General features: G+C 41.7%; 1 protein-coding gene across 1 annotated transcript in view; it reads left to right on the top strand.

Annotated features, from left to right (window-relative positions):
* Positions 1-19,885: 19,885 nt before the first annotated feature.
* The window catches only part of LOC138966958 (neuroligin-3-like), a 36,596-nt gene continuing 35,157 nt past the window's right edge, over positions 19,886-21,324 (top strand). Inside the window, exon 1 of the mRNA XM_070339367.1 lies at positions 19,886-20,022. The gene's annotated coding sequence lies outside the window, so the exon portion shown is untranslated. The remainder of the gene's footprint in view (positions 20,023-21,324) is intronic.

Below are 21,324 nucleotides of genomic sequence, written 5' to 3'. Positions count from 1 at the left end.
ATAAAGAGCCAAAGAGCCAAAGAGCCAACGATTCAGTCAAAACAGGTATAGGGTACCAGAATAACGAACTTTTATCGTTCGTGTAACTGCAAGTCAACATGTAATGTAGATGTTCAGGACCGACTCTCTTTCAGGTGCTTTACTTACACAACTATCGATCCCGCTTCGCATGGCCTTAGGACTCACACCATCAGGAACCGGCTAAGCTGTCGCGTTTCACCCTAACCACGTGTTGCCTTGTCAGGAGGCCTCTTATTGTGAACCTAGGACACGCTATCTACATATTCAGTCTGAAATCTTGTCCCTCTTGGAGTTTCCGAAGTCATTGTTAAAGCCACCATCCGCCTCCCGTAAACCATCCGTTTCTGATCACTGAGCTCCCCGTGCCTTTACATACAGTACACACATACTTCCATTTGAACTCTCACCGAACGGGAACATCCCGACTGCTTTCTGTTGAGAGTGAGACATTTTCAAAGAATTTATATTGTGCAGTCAGAAAGAAAGAACATGACACAAATCGGAAGCCTCATTTTGGCGATAGACCTAACTTTTAAAATCTAAATGATAAATTGACAGCTTGTTGCACAAACATTGTTAAAACACCAAATAATTCTGTTATCATCAAAACGAAGTCAGTACAGTTAACAGTTTTAAAAGTTAGAAAGGACATGTATGTCAAGCAAACCGCGTGCATGGGTCAAATGGCGTGTGCAACTTGCAGCTCTTTTGAATTGATGACGGGGAAGTGGGCTACTACATACGATACAACTTTGTTTTTTTGTAAATGTTGGTCGACAGAGATTTCAACCATTTGATACTGTGTGTTGCTGTGCCTGTGTAGATTGAGTATTGCGAGCATAAAAACGTACTTCCATAACAGGGCAACTATCACATCAAATGAATTGCATCTGACCATGCCAACGCAGAAGAATTTCCCGTAAACCGCTAGTTTCGTTGAAGATGCCGCCACTCTGTTTTGTGTCACTATTAGTCATTTGTTCTATGGTGCTATGAGCGCCCTAGTTATAACGTTGTGCTGAGTTGAATAAACCACGAGAACTGGTGTGTGGTTTACGCGTGCTAAATAGCAATTCAAGTGATCTATAGGTGTCGTTTAATGTTGTTGAATGCTATTGTGAGTGTGTCCCATAAGGTTAGTACATGTATTGCTGTTTTAATGAAAGATGTCATCGTTCTGTAAACCTCTTATGAGGCGGAATGGGGCTTTAAACGAAGCAGTCGTTTCCTTACAAATCATATCAACAACCTACACTATGTTTTCCTTCAAGACGCACAGAAAGAGAGGGAAAAGGAAAACTTGATGTTTGTGTTTCTTTTTTATTGATTCTATGGTTTACATGTTCTCACAAGAATCTACAAAAGCAGCAACCACAATTTCCGCGTTTCACGCAACATCTATCTGCAAATTTAGTCTGAAACCTTTTCCCGCTTCCCGAAATCAGCGTAAAAGATGCAGTCCCTCTTGATATGAAGTTTTCCAAAGTCTTTGTAAAGATGCAGTCATACTCTGTTTTTGTTTCTGGACAAACATACACCAAGGAGAGAAGAAAACATAATCTTGTTCTGGTATACACGCATGAAGATTGCACCATGTTCTATATGTTTAACTCATTTTTGTTTTCCCGATCGAGGTACTTTCTTTGTTTAGGGGGGCACCTGAGGGGGTCGAGGCTCGGCCTAGACCAACTCATTGCCTCACAAAACAAAGACAGTCCCGGGGGATTTTCAACGTGAGTTGCAATAGAACATGGTGTTATTTATTTAGTATAACCTTATCAACGGTTAGGTATGTATTGTTGTTTTTGGACACAATACTTTGTTTCTATATTTTTTTTTTTTTTTAGATCCCGTAAAGTGAATCGCAGAGATTGTTCATTCTCTCATTGTCAACCCAAGACACGTTATCTTAAGATTCAGTCTGAAGTCGTTTCTCTGTAAGAACTTAAACAATTATTCAAAAAGTGCATTACTTTTTTTTGTTAACAAACTACAAAAAGCACACACTCTGCATTGGCTTTTAGACATGTAAACAGACATCGAGAGAAGAAGCAAACACCATTTTGATTCTCTTCTTCTCGACGTACAGAATAATTACTTCCTCTCTGTTACTCTACTTACCAAACTATTGATGGCACACCCCCACAAGGTGTCAAGATCTCCACTGGCCATCTTAAACCTAAGTTGTCGTGTTTCGTCTGAACAATTTGTTGTACGTGATGTACAGCATCCTCTCATTTTGAACCAATAACACGCTATCTGCAGATTTAGTCTGAAACCTTTCGCCTCTTGAAGTTTCACAAAGTCACTATTAAGGCAATCCTTTATAATTGAGCCCGACGTCGATTTAGCGAACAGTTTGCAAAGTATTTCAACCGAAATTTCAGTGTCAAAGCTTCGTGCAGCAAGCTTCGTGCAGCAAGCTTCGTGCAGCAAGCTTCGTGCAGCAAGCTTCGTGAAGTAAAGTCGACTTTGCCCATTTAATATCAGGCTTCAAAGATGCCGTACTTTTCTTACACACTGTAAAACAAAAACACTGTTGTTGTTTTGTAGACACGCAGACATTGAGGTAAAAAGAAAACATAATCTGTTGATCTTTTCCTCGATGTTGAAACTGATAACTCTTCTTGTGTTAAAGCACGTTTCAAATCATTGATTCCGTTCTTTACCCATGCTCTCCCGAGGACCTACAAAATCGGGAACCGAAGCTGTCTCGTTTGGTCTTAACCAGGTGCTGCACGCTGTGGCGTTTTGCGTCCTCTCCTGTCGAACCCATTGCACGCTATCTGCAGATTCAGTCTGAAACCTTTTCCCACCTTTAGCGTTCAAAATCGTTTTAAAAACGCAATTTGTCCTACGAACAACTGTGTACTTTTCTTATTGTATTAGTCATGAAGACACTGAGAGAAGAAAACAACATTTGTTTCAAGCTCTTCTCTTCGATGTTAAAACTAATTAATCTCCTTTTGTTATTCCACTTTTTAAACCATATTTTGTGCCTGTTCGTTTACTTACTTGTTGTTGGCTTTCAAACCTATTTTAAATCTTTATGTCATTTCATATTGGTGCTATGTATTTAGCACACACACACACACATACACACACACACATACACACACACACACACACACACACACACACACACACACACACACACACACACACACACACACACACACACACACATTTAATTCAAGTTTTACTCCATGTGAAAACAGCCATCATAACAGCTTCCGACCCATTAAAAATGTTTCAGTCATTCTCGAAGGACAGTATCTTCAGATACAAAAAACCAAACAAACAAAAAACCAGAAAGACAAACCCTACCTTGGGTTGATCCCTACTCTCCAAAGCTACCAAACCTAAAACCCCTCACCCACCCTCCAACCCCCACTCCCCCTGCTTCCCTTCCAACCCAATCCCTTGCCCAATACCACGCTCAGATCCTTCCACCTTCATGAATATTGGCGGTGTCCTCCTATAGTCGCTGCAGAGTGATGGATTAAATTAAAAGTAACTCTTTTGCAGCCCCTGTACTTTGACTTTGTTCGCATTTCACAGCCTTTGTGGGGGAAAATCGAGTTAACCCTACAATCCCCGGTAAAAAGCCCTATCGGGACAGGTTAGCTTTTGCCCGAAGGCCGCTTATTCCGCGAAGATATTTCCATATAATGTGCTTGTGCGGGAAGGCTGGTTGGGTTAGGCGAGGTGAAGTGAGTGACTGTGTGATATATAATATGGAATGAGTTGTTGTTGAGAGGGGGCGGGGGATGAGAGTAGTTCGAGGATGGGGGGGGGGGGGGGGGCGCATGTGTGTGTGTGTGTGTGTGTGTAGGTGTGTATGTGTGTGTGTGTATGTGTGTGTGTATGTGTGTGTATATGTGTGTGTGTGTGTATGTGTGTGTGTGTGTGTGTGTATGTGTGTGTGTGTATGTGTGCGTGTGTGTGTGTCTCTCTCTCTTTCTCTCTCTCTTGTTCCCCCCCCTCTCTCTCTCTCTCTCTCTCTCTCTCTCTCTCTCTCTCTCTCTCTCTCTCTCTCTCTCAGTCTCTCTCTCTCTCTTTCTCCCTCTCTCTCTGTATCTCTCTCTCTCTGTATCTCTCTCTCTCTCTCTCTGTATCTCTCTTTTCTGTCTTTCTCTGTCTCAGTCGCCGGGTTTCTTCTCAGTCTGTGTCTTTTAATCTCTGTCTTTCTCTACTAATGCATGTGTGTGTATGTGTTTGTGCTTTGAAATCTAGTCGACTAGTATCAGCTAACAAGGGAAAAGGGGAACGAGCTGAATCTCACGCCCACCGGTCAAAAAACCATCACCTCGCCTGACCTACATCCGGGCTCCCTACTTTCAAACTTTCGAAACTTCTAATTGTTCTGTGTTTGCTTTGACGGTAGGTAAAAGATTTCTTTCGTACTTCCTTCTTCTGAAGCTGCTCAAACATTAAAACAAATTTAAAAAAGAAAGGTCGTGAGAATGTTTTTGTGTAAACTTTTACAAACGTCATTTTGAGCTTTTAACGCTGCACACAATCCTACACATTTGGTTCATATGGCATGAGTTACCTCTTTTCCTTGAGAAAGTTCTGGAGTATTGAGCAGCCGGCGTAACCTTGCCCTTTTACACCGTTTGAGAATTACAAGGTGTGCTCGACTAAAACCCAGCCGGTGCATATCTGTCGCTCCTTAGCAGTGTGCATGCACGATATATTGTTCTTGCCTCTTGACATGACTGAAGTATGGCGACCACAGAGACGACAAAAAGACAGACACATAGACAAACTTACATCCATCCGTATATGTATATTAGATGAATTAAACTTAACCTTGACCGGAAGACATATAGTGTTAGGCAATTCGATCCGTTTCTGTCTTAGGGAATTTCTTGGTCTGTTTCTCCAAGCAACCCCTGAGAATTCCTAAAAAAACCAACCCAGCAGCCAGTCGATCGTAACTACGTACCATACAGAACTAACTGACGTTTATACAAACAAAATACAAAAACAACTTAAAAGCTCATGCACAGCATTGTGACCATGACCGGAAGACTATAGTGTTAGGCAATTCGATTAGCTTCTGTCATAGCGAATTTCTTGGTCTGTTTCTCCAAGCAACCCCTGAGAATTCCTATAACAGCAGGCTGTCGATCGGAACTACCGTACAAGGATAACAGAAATCAGACCCCAGGGGATAATGAAACATATTTGGATGAATTCCGCTAGCACAACTGTTCCATTCAACAAGAGGCTACATTATTTTCGCGACAATGAGAGGGTTTGCTAAGTAAGGGGAAACAACTAGTCCACATCCACTTTATGTTGTCTGCTTTCATTGGAGTGGAATGTATTGTGAGCACTCATCGTTGCTGTCAAATAAGCGTAACGTCTTCTTCATCTTATTCTTCTTGTTCTTGTTCTTGTTTTGTTCTTGTTCTTGTTCTTGTTCTTCTTGTTCTTCTTCTTCTTCTTCTGCGTTCATGGACGATAACTCCCACGTCTACTCGTGGTTGTTTGCACGAGTGTGTTTTTACGTGTAAGACCGTGTTTTTTATGACAGGATCTTTTCCGTGCGCACTTTGCATTTCTGCTTGCGTGCACACACACAAGGCACTAGCAGGGGTGCACATACGTTGACCTGGGAGATCGCACAAATCTCCACCCTTATATGCGGTTAACAACGTGGACGAAAGAGGGGGGGGGGGGGGTACTGTGTTTAACAATCACTAATACGTGCTTGGTGATCGGATTTTGGGGGGATTTTTGTTGTTGTTGTCTCAGGCACCTGCGTGAGTCTTTTGTCGATGGACATGCTTGGAACGACAATAATATTTAGAGTTACATTTCTCGAGAAGGGCAGTAACACTCACAGTTTGAGTTCCTCCCCTTCCATCTTCCCTTTCGTTTTTTCGAGACGCAGTAATGAATGTTTTTGTTTGGATACACAAATGGGTGCAATAAATTTGTTTGCCGAGTTTATATATCTGACATTTTTGACTATCTTGGGAAAAGTATGATTTGCAATAAAAACCTTGGCCATCTGCGTTGGTGTCGCCTTAATTAGTACTTTACATGGAAATCCCAGACATCATGGCAGTCAGATTTTACCACAAAAGTCAATAAACTTCCCCCTAGGCAAATCAAAAGCACTGGTGAATATGTTGACCGTGTCAAAAATACGACAGGTTTGATTTGTCTTGTCGTTTCTAATCTTTTTTCTTGGTGAATAGGTTTTTTTTGAGAGTGCGTGGGTGGGTGGTATGGGACCGAAAAATGAGTGTGTGTGTGTGTGTGTGTGTGTGTGTGTGTGTGTGTGTATCTGTATGTGTATGTATGTATGTATGTGTGTGCGTGCGTGCGTGCGTGCGTGCGTGTGTGTGTGTGTGTGTGTGTGTGTGTGTTTGAAGGAGGCTTGCAACATGTTTTGCATTTTAATTGCGCTCTTCCTTAGTGTGGTAAGTTTTAGAAAGGAGCTGCCCCTACCACTCTTTTAATTTCTAGAGAAATATCCGAAATTAGAAATGTTGTTTTTGTGATTTTGTTGGGTGTCTGTTTAATTATTTTGTGCTTCGTTATATCTTTCCGTCATTTTTATCTCGTATTGAATCGTCGGTTCACTGAAAGCTTTGAAAGGTGAGTGACCTCAGAAAATGCAGTCCTAAGCTCATTTTCCAAGTCTGAAATTTTAGACAATTGAAGGTAAAGACAGAGTGCCTCTTCTCTCACATAAGCCTATGTACAGATGAATATAATTTGCAAGTAACCATTCAGTCATTACAATAACAAAAACTAACATATCATTTTCCGTTTAAATAAATGCACGAGATTGCGAAATTGTCTTTGTCAATGTCTAAACGTGCCTATTAACTATTTTTGACATACAGTTTTAGTACAAGATTATTAAGACAGTCAATGCAACACAGAACACATGCACAAACTGCAGCTAAACAATAGATACATATATGTATATGTCGTGCCGAATTCACGGAATTGCCGAATTCGCGGAATCGGCAACATTTTTGCCCATTCCGCGTAATCAGCAAAACGCTGCCCATTACGTGAAATCGGCAGCGTTTTGCCGAAATTGCGGAAAGGCTTCTAACATTAGCCCATTTTGCAAAAGCGACAGCCAGTCTGTTACTTTTTGTGTCACCAGAACATTGCATTAACATTGCTTTACCTCCCTATTATGGATGTTATGGTCTATGTTGGTCTGTGTCGAGCATAACTCCGGAAATGCACGAAAACTACACTTTCTGCAATAACTTGCCATAACTTGTCGATTATTGCGATATGTATCCGTTGGAGTATCTAGTTGTCTAAGTGTGATGATATCTCAGGCATTTGAGAACTTTAAAACCAAAAAGTGGCTGCCGATTTTGCAAAATGGGCAAATTTTAGAAGCCTTTACGCGATTTCGGCAAAACGCTGCCGATTTCACGAATTGGGCAGCGTTTTGCCGATTACGCGAAATGGGCAAAACTGTTGCCTATTACGCGGAATCGGCAATTACGTGAATTCGGCACGACATATACATGCACATTGAATGCCATTCTCCTCTCTTCTAAATGTTCGCACTGTTTCAATCAGCTCTCTTTGCTGCAAAAGTGTATTTTTTCAATTCACAAAATTCCTAGTGTCGTTAGGCAGAATGCCAGAGGTCTAAGCAACTCAGTTCGTTTGAATGATTTATCGATTTTCTGTCAACAGTTTCAACGGTTTACAAATCTCGTCTTGATTGCTCCACCTCCAGCCAGCTTAATGTTAAGCCGGATTACTTTCAATGTCTTCCCTGACTGACCAATTTTCATTGTGATTGAAGGACATCTTGTGGACATACTTGGTTCAACGTACGGTCAGTATAAGCATGGCACAGTGGGATAGTGGGTATAAGTGCCTGACTGTAGCCGTGTGTTCCATACTACTGTTCGTATTTTGTTGTTGACGCATGTCACTGTTGTCAACCTAAATAAAAAAAATATTCAACTTTTTTCATCGAGCTTGAATAATGTCGCAGGACCCCACGATGAACTTCGTCATGTCCTGTCATGTACCATTTTCACAACGGCGCTTTCAACATCCAAAACTAGCGAAACTGATTTAACCCTTGCGCTACCAGTGCAAAACATCCATACAAAAAAGAAACAAGTCGCGTAAGGCGAAAATACAATATTTAGTCAAGTAGCTGTCGAACTCACAGAATGAAACTGAACGCAATGCCATTTTTCAGCAAGACCGTATACTCGTATCATCGTCAGTCCACCGCTCATGGCAAAGGCAGTGAAATTGACAAGAAGAGCGGGGTAGTAGTTGCGCTAAGAAGGATAGCACGCTTTTCTGTACCTCTCTTTGTTTTAACTTTCTGAGCGTGTTTTTAATCCAAACATATCATATCTATATGTTTTTGGAATCAGGAACCGACAAGGAATAAGATGAAAGTGTTTTTAAATTGATTTCGACAATTTAATTTTGATAATAATGTTTATATATTTAATTTTCAGAGCTTGTTTTTAATCCGAATATAACATATTTATATGTTTTTAGAATCAGCAAATGATGGAGAATAAGATAAACGTAAATTTGGATCGTTTTGTAAAAAACATATTTTTTTTACAATTTTCAGATTTTTAATGACCAAAGTCATTAATTAATTTTTAAGCCACCAAGCTGAAATGCAATACCGAAGTCCGGGCTTTGTCGAAGATTACTTGACCAAAATTTCAACCAATTTGGTTGAAAAATGAGGGCGTGACAGTGCCGCCTCAACTTTCACGAAAAGCCGGATATGACGTCATCAAAGACATTTATCAAAAAAATGAAAAAAACGTTCGGGGATTTCATACCCAGGAACTCTCATGTCAAATTTCATAAAGATCGGTCCAGTAGTTTAGTCTGAATCGCTCTACACACACACACACACGCACATACACCACGACCCTCGTTTCGATTCCCCCTCGATGTTAAAATATTTAGTCAAAACTTGACTAAATATAACAAGTCGCGTAAGGCGAAAATACAATATTTAGTCAAGTAGCTGTCGAACTCACAGAATGAAACTGAACGCAATGCCATTTTTCAGCAAGACCGTATACTCGTAGCATCGTCAGTCCACCGCTCATGGCAAAGGCAGTGAAATTGACAAGAAGAGCGGGGTAGTAGTTGCGCTAAGAAAGATAGCACGCTTTTCTGTACCTCTCTTTGTTTTAACTTTCTGAGCGTGTTTTTAATCCAAACATATCATATCTATATGTTTTTGGAATCAGGAACCAACAAGGAATAAGATGAAAGTGTTTTTAAATTGATTTCGACAATTTAATTTTGATAATAATGTTTATATATTTAATTTTCAGAGCTTGTTTTTAATCCGAATATAACATATTTATATGTTTTTGGAATCAGCAAATAATGGAGAATAAGATAAACGTAAATTTGGATCGTTTTATAAATTTTTATTTTTTTTTACAATTTTCAGATTTTTAATGACCAAAGTCATTAATTAATTTTTAAGCCACCAAGCTGAAATGCAATACCGAAGTCCGGGCTTCGTCGAAGATTACTTGACCAAAATTTCAACCAATTTGGTTGAAAAATGAGGGCGTGACAGTGCTGCCTCAACTTTCACGAAAAGCCGGATATGACGTCATCAAAGACATTTATCAAAAAAATGAAAAAAACGTTCGGGGATTTCATACCCAGGAACTCTCATGTCAAATTTCATAAAGATCGGTCCAGTAGTTTAGTCTGAATCGCTCTACACACACACACACACACACACACAGACACATACACACACACACACACACACACACACGCACATACACCACGACCCTCGTTTCGATTCCCCCTCGATGTTAAAATATTTAGTCAAAACTTGACTAAATATAAAAACCAACTATGTCTTTTCACGACGACATTCAAAACATCCCAAACTGGTACAGTCCTTTCTTAACGATTTAGCTCACCATTTCAGATCTTGCAAAGCTTTAACATGGAATAAGGCTATCCATGCACTAGGACATATACAAACCAGTCGCGTAAAGCGATATAAAACATTAATTCAATGTGTCGGCCTAAAAGACTGAAACGAACCACACTTAACCATTCTTCGCCGAGACCAGTAGGTGAGGCGAGCCAAACCCCTTCGAACGACGCGTGCCAGCTCTTGTGTGAGTGTAGTATGGACAACCTCCCCAAAATCATGCTTAGACCCAAAAACTGTTTGTACAGAGAGTATCTTTGCTGCATCACACTCACTTAATAAGCTTATCCACAAAGTCATCAACACCATATCTTTGTCTGCCTCTGTATTATTGCACAGCCCTTCCCATGTAGCCGATTCGACTCACGATCTCAAACCGGGTTTGGCATTTCTGTGTGATAAGGTCATTCCTCCACTTGAACAAATACCAAAACATAATAGCAAGATGAGATGGTGAGCCGATTTGTTTACACGGTAAAGAGTGTACCTTTAAACATTGCGCTATACCAAGGCATGTGTTGTTTTGTACTTCTTCTTCTTCTTCTGCGTTCGTGGGCCGAAACTCCCAAGTACACTCGTGTTTTTGCACGAGTGGAATTTTACGTGTATGGCCGGAGAAGCATGCTGCGTATGTTCGTGTTTCTACAACCCACCGAACTCTGACATGGATTACAGGATCTTTTCCGTGCGCACTTGGTCTTGTGCTTGCGTGTACACACGAAGGGGGATAAGCCTCTAGCAGGTCTGCACATAAGTTGACCTGGGAGATCGGAAAAATCTCCACACTTAACCCACCAGGCTGCCGCGGCCGGGATTCGAACCCTCGGGACCATCCGACGTCTTACCACCCCGCCACAGCGCCCGTCGTTGTTTTGTACTGATAAATTCATCTGTCGTGTGAGTGTTGTGTTGCCGTTTTGTGTTGTACTGATAAATTCCTCTGCCTTGTGAGTGTTGTGTTGTTTTGTGTTGTACTGATACATTCCTCTGCCTTGTGAGTGTTGTGTCGTGTTGTACTGACAGATTCCTTTGCCGTGTGAGTGTTGTGTTGTGTTGTGCTGATAAATTCCTCTGTCGTGTGAGTGTCGTGTCGTGTTGTGTTGTACTGATAGATTCCTCTGTCGTGTGAGTGTTGTTTTGTGTTGTACTGATAAATTCCTCTGCCTTGTGAGTGTTGTGTCGTGTTATACTGATAGATTCCTTTGCCGTGTGAGTGTTGTGTTGTGTTGTACTGATACATTCCTCTGCCGTGTGAGTGTTGTTTTGTGTTGTACTTGTGACAGGGGAGGCTACCGCTCCTTTCACAGCAGACTCTGCACCCGAGTTGTTGGCCTTTAAAAGTCAACACCAGTAGAAGTCTGTTTGTGATGGGGTCTTGTGGTTTCCGATTGTCTGTATGTTCATGGAAACCTTCGGGTTTGCATAACAGTTTTTATAGGGCTAAGAAATTAGCCCTAACATTTTCAATCCTGTTTGATTGCACTTCGCTTCCCGAGGTGATCGTAGTGTTTCTGCAAACGGTTACATACTGATAGATTTCTCTGCCGTGTGAGTGTTGTGTTGTTTTGTGTTGCACTGATAAACTCCTCTGCCTTGTGAGTGTTGTGTCGTGTTGTACTGATACTCTCCTCTGCCGTGTGAGTGTCGTATTGTATTGTGTTGTACTGATAGATTCCTTTGCCGTGTGAGTGTCGTGTTGTGTTGTACTGATAGATTCCTTCTGCGTTTGAATGTTGTTTTGTGTTGTACTGATAGATTTCTCTGCCGTGTGAGTGTTGTGTTGGGTTGTGTTGTACTGATAGATTCCTCTGCCGTTTTAGTCTTGTGATGTGTTGTGTTGTACTGCTAGATTTCTCTACCGTGTGAGTGTCGTTTCGTGTTGTGTAAGAGATTCCTCTGCTGTGTGAGTGTTGTGTTGTGTTGTAACGATAGATTCTTTTGCCGTGTGAGTTACGTGTTGTGATTTAATAGATTCCTCTACCGTGTGAGTCTTGTGTTGTGTTATACTGATAGATTCCTCTACCGTGTGAGTGTCGTGTTGTGTTATACTGATCGATTCCTCTGCCGTGTGAGTCTTGTGTTGTAATGTACTGATAAATTCCTCTGCCGTGTGAGTCTTGTGTTGTAATGTACTGATCGTGAAGATTAACACTAACAAACAGTCGTCGCCGAGACTATTTTTCAGATAGTCTCGACTAACCAAAAGTTCTACTGTCTCTCTTCATCCGTGACTTGTTTCTAGACTGAAATCCTCCACCTCTTCTTCCTCCTCCTCAATTTTCGCCTTTGATCTTTGACTTTGATAACAAATAGATACATTGGAGGTAAATTGACTTCAATAGATTTACAAACAACTGAGTCGCACAAGTCACAGTCAGTCTGTCAGTCAATGAAATAATTGCGTTTGACTAAATCAAAATAAAGAGAGAGAGAGAGAGAGAGAGAGAGAGAGAGAGAGAGAGAGAGAGAGAGAGAGAGAGAGAGAGAGAGAGAGAGAGAGAGAGAGAGATTCATTAAATAAAAAAAAATGTCTGGTCACCGTGGTTTTGCTGAGATGAGTTGTTTGTTTTTAGACGTTGATCGTAAGCGGAGGACATCATAAAAAGAGCGCCCCTTGCAGATTAACAGGCGGGTCTGAGTGGGCCCGTTCTATTGATTTTGCAACAAGTTCTGCGTGCAGCCTGCTGCTTGGCTACTTGTGGCTTGATTTTTGTGTTGAAAGAAATGTGAAGGAAGGCAAAATGAAGTGTGTGTGTGTGTGTGTGTGTATGTATGTATGTTTGTGTGTGTGTGTGTATGTGTGTGTGTGTGTGTGTGTGTGTGTGTGTGTGTGTGTGTGTGTGGAGATAATGAACTCATCTTTTTATATTTAGTCAAGTTTTGTTTGTCTTTCAAGTAGGTGATGATGACCAGACCTGTTTTATCTTTGAGGTAGTGTTCCTTTAAAAGGAAGGTCGCTTGTGTGTGTGTGTGTGTGTGTGTGTGTGTGTGTGTGTGTGTGTGTGTGTGTGTGTGTGTGTGTGTGTGTGTGGAGATAATGAACTCATCTTTTTTGTCTTTCAAGTAGGTGATCAGACCTGTTTTATCTTTGAGGTAGTGTTCCTTTAAAAGGAAGGTCGCTTGTGTGTGTGTTTGTGAGTGTGTGTGTGTGTATGTGTGTGTGTGTGTGTGTGGGTGTGTGGGTGTGTGTGTGTGTGTGTTTCCACAGGTTTGGTTGCCTAAATCACCATAAGGCAACCATCCACACGTGGATGGCAACCTAAACTCTGGATGGCAACCTAATTGTGTGGATGCTCGCTTCATTTAACACCGTTAAATTGACTTTTTTGACGGAAAGAATGTCATAACAATGTTCAAAATGACATTCTTTCCGTCCTCTATAGGCGACGAAATAGGTCAAATTTTGTGCATTTTTTAGTGCAAAATTTTTCGATGCCGGAGCGAGTACTGCACCCAGTGCTGTTGTAGTGCAAGTGCACTAGAAAGGCACTACACCCAGTGCCGCCTCTTAGGTAACCATCCACACTTTAGGTATGTGTGTGTGTGTGTGTGTGTGTGTGTGTGTGTGTGTGTTTGAATGCCTGCATCTGGGGACCAATAACTGTTCTCAATATACCTGTTTTCAAAACAGAGTAACATATTAAGGTAGCAGGATCAGCTGAATTTTGATCAAAAATCGGTTTTTTTCAGCTCAATATTGTGATTACACTTTTTATTTAGAAACATCATTTCTGCAGCTATACCCTAAATATTTCTGCACAATTTTATGTAGTCTTTTGGTAATTTGCAATCAAAGAGACCAAGAGTGCATGAAATCTGGTCCAAAAATCAACATGGTGGCCATATAATACTGCAATATTATTCGTCATATTTTATGCCCTCCCTGCACAACCAGTGACTTATTAGACAAAACTCTAAAGGGAAGTAACTACGGTTTTAAAATGGCTGCGCCCTAAGCACATGGATCACTGAAGTGTTTTATTTGAGTGTGTTTCTGCGTGAACTGAGTTCAGCATGTCGACTGATCAATGTATTCAACTGTGTTCCGTTTGTCAAGATTTCACGTTTGTTGTGTTTTTTGTGTCACTGTTTCTCTAATTTTCAAAGAATATGCATAACACTTGGTCCAATCAAAGAGAACATGTATATCTAGCTTTTGGCATACCAAATTGTTGGTAAGTCGGATACTTTTGAATATTTGATGATTTGATTTTCATGAATATAAATAATTTCGCAAATATAATTAAAGATCCAGTAAAGCAAAACCACAAAAAAAATTCAAAATATTACAAAAGCTTTAGAATAGTGTAAACACGGTTGTGTCAAAATATGAAGGATGTAGCTTAAAAACTGAGGCAGATAGGACCTAAAAACAATTAAGTAAGAATATCGCAATTCCGTAAATTGATTTTCGACATTTTTCATTAAATTTATTTTTGTGAGAAAACCAGTAAAGATAGGCAACATTACAATATGTTTCCTGACAATTAGGTATGTGTCGATGATTTGGGCCAAGTTCTAACTCAAACAACCAAACCAAACTGAAAACACAAAATTGGAACAAAAATACTCCAATTTCAGCTGATCCTGCTACCTTAACTCAATCAGGAAAAAGGACATAAACGGGTGCTTCAAGATTTAAAAATGCACATATACCGGTAACAATGTTTTGTTTTGTTTTGTTCTTAGCCAGAACAGAACTGGAATTGTTGCACCCGCCTGTACATATGTTTCTGGTTAGGTTTTGGAAGAGCTTAGTTTTTGACAGATGTAAATAGGGGAGTGAAGTAGGTAAAAATAAAAGATGTGGAAGTTCGCAAAACACATCATACACACCCGCAAATGCACGCACGCACGCACGCACACCCCCACCCCCACATTTACACACACTTACACACACACACATCCACACACACACACACACACACACATACATACATACACACACACACACACACACACACACACACACACAATAGACCAGTTGGTCTAAGAGGACGTTAAACCTATAATAGTCAGTCTCTCTCTCTCTCTTTCTCTCTCTCACTCTCCCTCTCTCTCTCTCTCTCTCTCTCTCTCTCTCTCTCTCTCTCTCTCTCTCTCTCTCTCTCTCTCACGGACCTTTCATTACTTTGTGACATGAAACACATCTTTTTTCAAGCCAGTGATGTACATTGAACACGGGGAAAGTTCATTGACTTCCATACTGAGAAGTATGATTGTCACTACCGTACACCAAGATATGTTTATGTAAAGTGCTCATTAATGTAACTAGGCCGATTTTCTTGCAAATGTTCTGGTCGCAAAGCATACTTCTCTCGAGACACGCATATAATTCAGAGGATCTTTCAATGGTCGTTGGCCTGACTGCTTGAAGTGAGAGAAAATGCTGGGAACAAGGGGTCGGGGGGGGGGGGGGGGAGGATAGAAAAGGAATGCGAGCGTCCTCGTTGGTGCTTTTGTGTCAGTGTGCGTGTAACATTATTATACGGTCGACACTGTACTTGTTAGATGTGTGGGGTTTTTCTTCATGCTATGAAGGTGAGATTTTTAGGTGGATGTATGCTTGTTTGTTTACTACGAGAGAGAGAAAGAGGAAGAAAGAGAGAGAGAGAGAGAAAGAGGAAGAAAGAGAGAGAGAGAGAGAGAGAGAGAGAGAGAGAGAGAGAGAGAGAGAGAGAGAGAGAGAGAGAGAGAGAGAGAGAGAGAGAGAGAGACTGACACTGACACAGATTTTATTGTGTAGGCCAACGACCCATTCACAAAGCATGGTAGAAAATGTATGTAATTACAGTGAAAAGCAAAAGATACACACACAAACGGACCACAATTGTTTTGCGTTCGCCCGATTCCAAGTGCTGCAGGCACAGAGGCAGCTGCAACATCAATAACTTGGCAAAGGGTTACTCCCGCCTACTAGCACCCACATTTACACCCCTTCCTACACACACACACAGGTTCTCAGAAACATGTAACATGTGTACAGCATACTCAAACTCCTTCCAAGCGTTCTTCACGCAAGAGAGAACTCGAACTCGAACTCGAACTCGAAAACTTTATTACCGAGGGATGATAGCATTAGGTCCATATGGTCCTTTCTTACAGCTAGTCCCTACTATAATACACACATGAAACAAAGAACAAATATGAAGAATGAAAACATTTAAACAAAAAATCAAATAAAACAAAATTATGTGGGGAAAAGTATAACAAAATAAAAAAAAAAAAAATTCAAAAGTGTGCTTGTTAATGGAAGCATACTATACACTTTCTCTTTCACACACACTCGCACAAATTGTACACCGACTTAGTCGTTAGAGAGGTGCTTTCGGAGCTGTCTTTTAAAAGAAGATAATGACAGACATGACTTGATATTTACAGGTAGTGAATTCCAAAGGAACGCACCAGAATAAGAAAAACTAGTTTTAAACAAATCGATGCGGGGCCTTGACAAGGCAAGGTTATTTCGAGTGTTTGAATAATATGACGGAGATGATTTGAAGAGTTGTATAAGATATGTTGGGGCGTCCTTATAGACGACTTTATACATAAATGAACATTTGTTATACAAAAGCTGCTTTTTTAAGCTTAACATCCCAATACTTTTCATCTTTTCCTTTGTAGAAAGAGATGGACTGGGCAGAACTAGTTTAGCAGCTCTACGCTGGAGCGAGTTCAGCTTCTTCAAGTGAACTTCACTACACCCGTCCCATACTATGGAAGCATAATCAATATGGGGTTTTATGTGGGCATTGTAAAATAGTTTCCTTGTGTCTAGATTAATAATGCTTTGTAACTTTGACAAAAGAAACAGGTTTTTAGCAATTTTTTTGCAGATTCCATTGATGTGAGTCTGCCATTTGAGATTATTATCAACAGTAAGTCCCAGTAAACGGTGCTCAGCTACTTGCTCAATGGAGTGCTCATTTAGGGACAGACTCAGAGTCATTTCTGAAAGTTGATGTTTTTGGCGAGTGCTGATTATCATAGACTTTGTTTTAACTGGATTAATAAGCATACGATTTGCAGAACACCACTCAGAGAGAGAGAGAGAGAGAGAGAGAGAGAGAGAGAGAGAGAGAGAGAGAGAGAGAGAGAGAGAGAGAGAGAGAGAGAGAGAGAGAGAGAGAGAGAGAGAGAGAGAGAGAGAGAGAGAGACTGATATTGAGAGACTGAGAGAGAGAGAGAGAGACTGAAAGAAAGAAAGAGAGAGAGAGAGAGAGAGAGAGAGAGAGACAGAGACAGAGACAGAGACAGACAGACAAACAGACAGACAGACTATGGAATGGTGTACAATACCCACTTTTAACATCCTACGCAGAATAGCTGGCTCGCGATTATCGCATTACAGTCTGGTGTTGCCACCGTAAATGTCAGTTATCCTTTAAAGACACAGTCTTCCGCGTGGAAACGATTCAGCTGACGGGCGGAATGGCCCAGAGGATAAGACATCCTAATTGGAAGGTCGTGAGTTCAAATCCCGGTCATGACCGCCTGGTGGGTTAAGGGTGGAGATTTGTCCGATCTCCCAGGTCAACTTATGTGCAGACCTGTTGGTGCTTTATCCCCCTTCGTGAGTACACGCAAGCACAAGATCAAGTGCGCTCAGAAAAGATCTTGTACTCCATATCAGAGTTCGGTGGGTTGTAGAAACACGAAAATACCCAGCATGCTTCCCCCGAAATCGGTGTGTGACTGCCTGAATGGCGGGATAAAAACGGTCATACACGTAAAAACCCACATGAGTGAACTTTGGACTTTCAGACCATGAACGAAGAACTGAGAAGAAGAACGGTTCAGCTCAGGCTTGAATTAACCTGGACTAAGGCCATCAACCCACTTGGCCACATGCACACTATAAGGCCATCAACCCACTTGGCCACATGCACACTATAAGGCCATCAACCCACTTGGCCACATGCACACTATAAGGCCATCAACCCACTTGGCCACATGCACACTATAAGGCCATCAACCCACTTGGCCACATGCACACTATAAGGCCGTCAACCCACTTGGCCACATGCACACTATAAGGCCATCAACCCACTTGGCCACATGCACACTATAAGGCCATCAACCCACTTGGCCACATGCACACTATAAGGCCATCAACCCACTTGGCCACATGCACACTATAAGGCCATCAACCCACTTGGCCACATGCACACTATAAGGCCATCAACCCACTTGGCCACATGCACACTATAAGGCCATCAACCCACTTGGCCACATGCACACTATAAGGCCATCAACCCACTTGGCCACATGCATATAAGGCCATCAACCCACTTGGCCACATGCACACTTTAAGGCCATCAACCCCCTTGGCCACATGCACACTATAAGGCCATCAACCCCCTTGGCCACATGCACACTATAAGGCCATCAACCCACTTGGCCACATGCACACTATAAGGCCATCAACCCACTTGGCCACATGCACACTATAAGGCCATCAACCCACTTGGCCACATGCACACTATAAGGCCATCAACCCACTTGGCCACATGCACACTATAAGGCCATCAACCCACTTGGCCACATGCACACTATAAGGCCATCAACCCACTTGGCCACATGCACACTATAAGGCCATCAACCCACTTGGCCACATGCACACTATAAGGCCATCAACCCACTTGGCCACATGCACACTATAAGGCCATCAACCCACTTGGCCACATGCACACTATAAGGCCATCAACCCACTTGGCCACATGCACACTATAAGGCCATCAACCCACTTGGCCACATGCACACTATAAGGCCATTAACCCACTTGGCCACATGCACACTATAAGGCCATCAACCCACTTGGCCACATGCACACTATAAGGCCATCAACCCCCTTGGCCACATGCACACTATAAGGCCATCAACCCACTTGGCCACATGCACACTATAAGGCCATCAACCCACTTGGCCACATGCACACTAAACAACCAACAGCCTCACTGCTTTCTGGGTGGGATTTAAAAAACAAATTAATTTGTTACAAACCATTTTATTTTTTTTAATAATTATTTCATATAAAAATTATTGGGTTTATACAAAATCAATTCATACAATAATTCGCTGTGCAAACATAACACTAAGAATGGTAATGCTTTGTGTTTTTTTCCCGGTGGAAGGATGGTCTTGTCTCATGTAAAAGCCTGATCAGCTATGATATGGTTTGACAAATCGTGTATTCGGGAAGAACTGGGACTTTTAGTCCTCGTTGAAAGCGCAAATCGGTCTTGCGGAATGAGGGCCCGTTTATCTGCTCAATTTTCACTCGTTACATATTTCCGGTTCAACTCACACACTTCTACCCGGTGCAACACACACATATCCACCGGCACACACACATAGCCTACACACACACACACACACACACACACGCACACACACACACACACATATATAATTATACAAACACACGCACACACACACACACACACACACACATACACACACACGCACCGTCACACGAAAACCAGAGCATGTCAATGCATAACACACACACACTCACGTCCTCTCGGTCTTGCGGAATGAGGGTCCGTTTATCTGCTCAATTTTCACTCATTACATATTTCCGGTTCAACTGACACACTTCTACCCGGTGCAACACACACATATCCACTCACACACACACACATACACAAACACATACACACACATACACACCCACAAACACACACACCACCCTGCACACACACACACACACACACACACACACACACACACACACACACACCCTGGGCGGATCCACAGTAACACACACTAACACACAAACACACACAAACTTGCTAATTATACAGCAATTAATAAACAATGCCAGCACTTTCTTAGAAAACCGGCAGGCTGAAGTTCTTAGGTGTGTTTCAAGATTGAAACGAGGTTTTACCGATCGTAAAATCCTGGAATAACCCGTGATTTGATCGTTAACGAGTGTGGGTTATAGTATCTTTAAGGTACACGAACAATCAGAGTGTGAGAAACTCTCTTGCCGAGCAGGGCAGCAGGCATAACACAGCACAGCTATTGAAAGCGTGAGTAACTTTTTGGAACTTTGCGTTTCTTCCTCTGTGTGTGTGTTTCTTCCTCAGTCACGATGTATGCGTGCGTGTGTGTGTGTGTGTGTGCGTATGTGTGTGTGCGTGCGCGTGTGTGCGTGTGCGTGTGTGTGTGTGCGTGCGTGTTCAAGTGTGTGTGTGTGTGTGTGCCGCGTGTGTGTGTGTGTGTGTGAGTGTGGGGGGATGTGGTTGTGTGTGTGTGTGTGTGTGTGTGTGCGAGTTGGTGTGTCAGTGTGTGTGTGTGCGTGTGCGTGTGTTATGCACTGACAAGCTTCGGTTTTTGTGCAATAATTGTTAGTTTATTCATGATTCATTTTGTTCAAACAGAGTAACACTAGCACACACAACTATCACGTCACTGGCCTGTAATGCAAGAAATTCAATTGCCGACTATTGTGAGAGCTGACACCGTTGCATTTGTCTGGCCTAGTTTTGACAGGGATAAGGGAGCAAAGGAGGTTAATGCAATATGGAAAAATTGGAATTCAATGTTGTAAACAGGTAAAGGGACACTATTTCTCGTGTAAACAGTTCGGCTGACCATCTCAGATCTTGCCAGGCTTTTACATGAAAAAAGACCACCCCTCCACTTAGTCACATACCACAAATTAACTCCCTGACTGCTTGCTGTGGTGACTGTTTGTTCAATTCATGCAAGGTGGATAAGAACATAGTAAGTACGTCAAAAGTATACCTAATTTCATTAATATTTACTTCAATCCTTAATTTTTTCTGGTTAATTAATTCTTCATAAAGACTACTTAAAATGAATCAAAATGTTTCCCCCTTGCCAGGCCTCTACAAACAAGCAGGCATTTTTTTTTTTCACCTGTGCCGTACTACCTTCCCAATTCGTGTATCTCGCGCTGACATTATACACGTGTCACACTAACACCGAAGCTATCAAAGGGTTTGCACACCTGAATTGGTAAAGATGTTGTCCGAGGTGAACATAATTATTGTGAATGTGTATAATTATGCTGCAAAGGGAAGCCCAAAGACAAAGGTCTGTAGGCTTATATCACTGGAATAACGTTGCAAAAAGAGCTTGCCACGCACTTGTAATTTCAAGAACCACATTATTTAAAGGCAGTGACTGATGACAACAATATAAATGGATTGCCGTCGAACAGGGAGCAAAAACAATAACAACAAACAATCACACACACACACTGACACACACACACACACACACACGCACATACACACACGCACACACACAAACACAGACACAGACACACACACACACACACACACACACACACACACACACACACA

This window comes from Littorina saxatilis, linkage group LG5 (genome assembly GCF_037325665.1).
Source record: "Littorina saxatilis isolate snail1 linkage group LG5, US_GU_Lsax_2.0, whole genome shotgun sequence".
NCBI lineage: Eukaryota > Metazoa > Mollusca > Gastropoda > Littorinimorpha > Littorinidae > Littorina > Littorina saxatilis.
The sequence above is the reverse complement of the archived record's forward strand: the minus strand, read 5'-3'. Positions and strand labels throughout refer to the sequence as shown.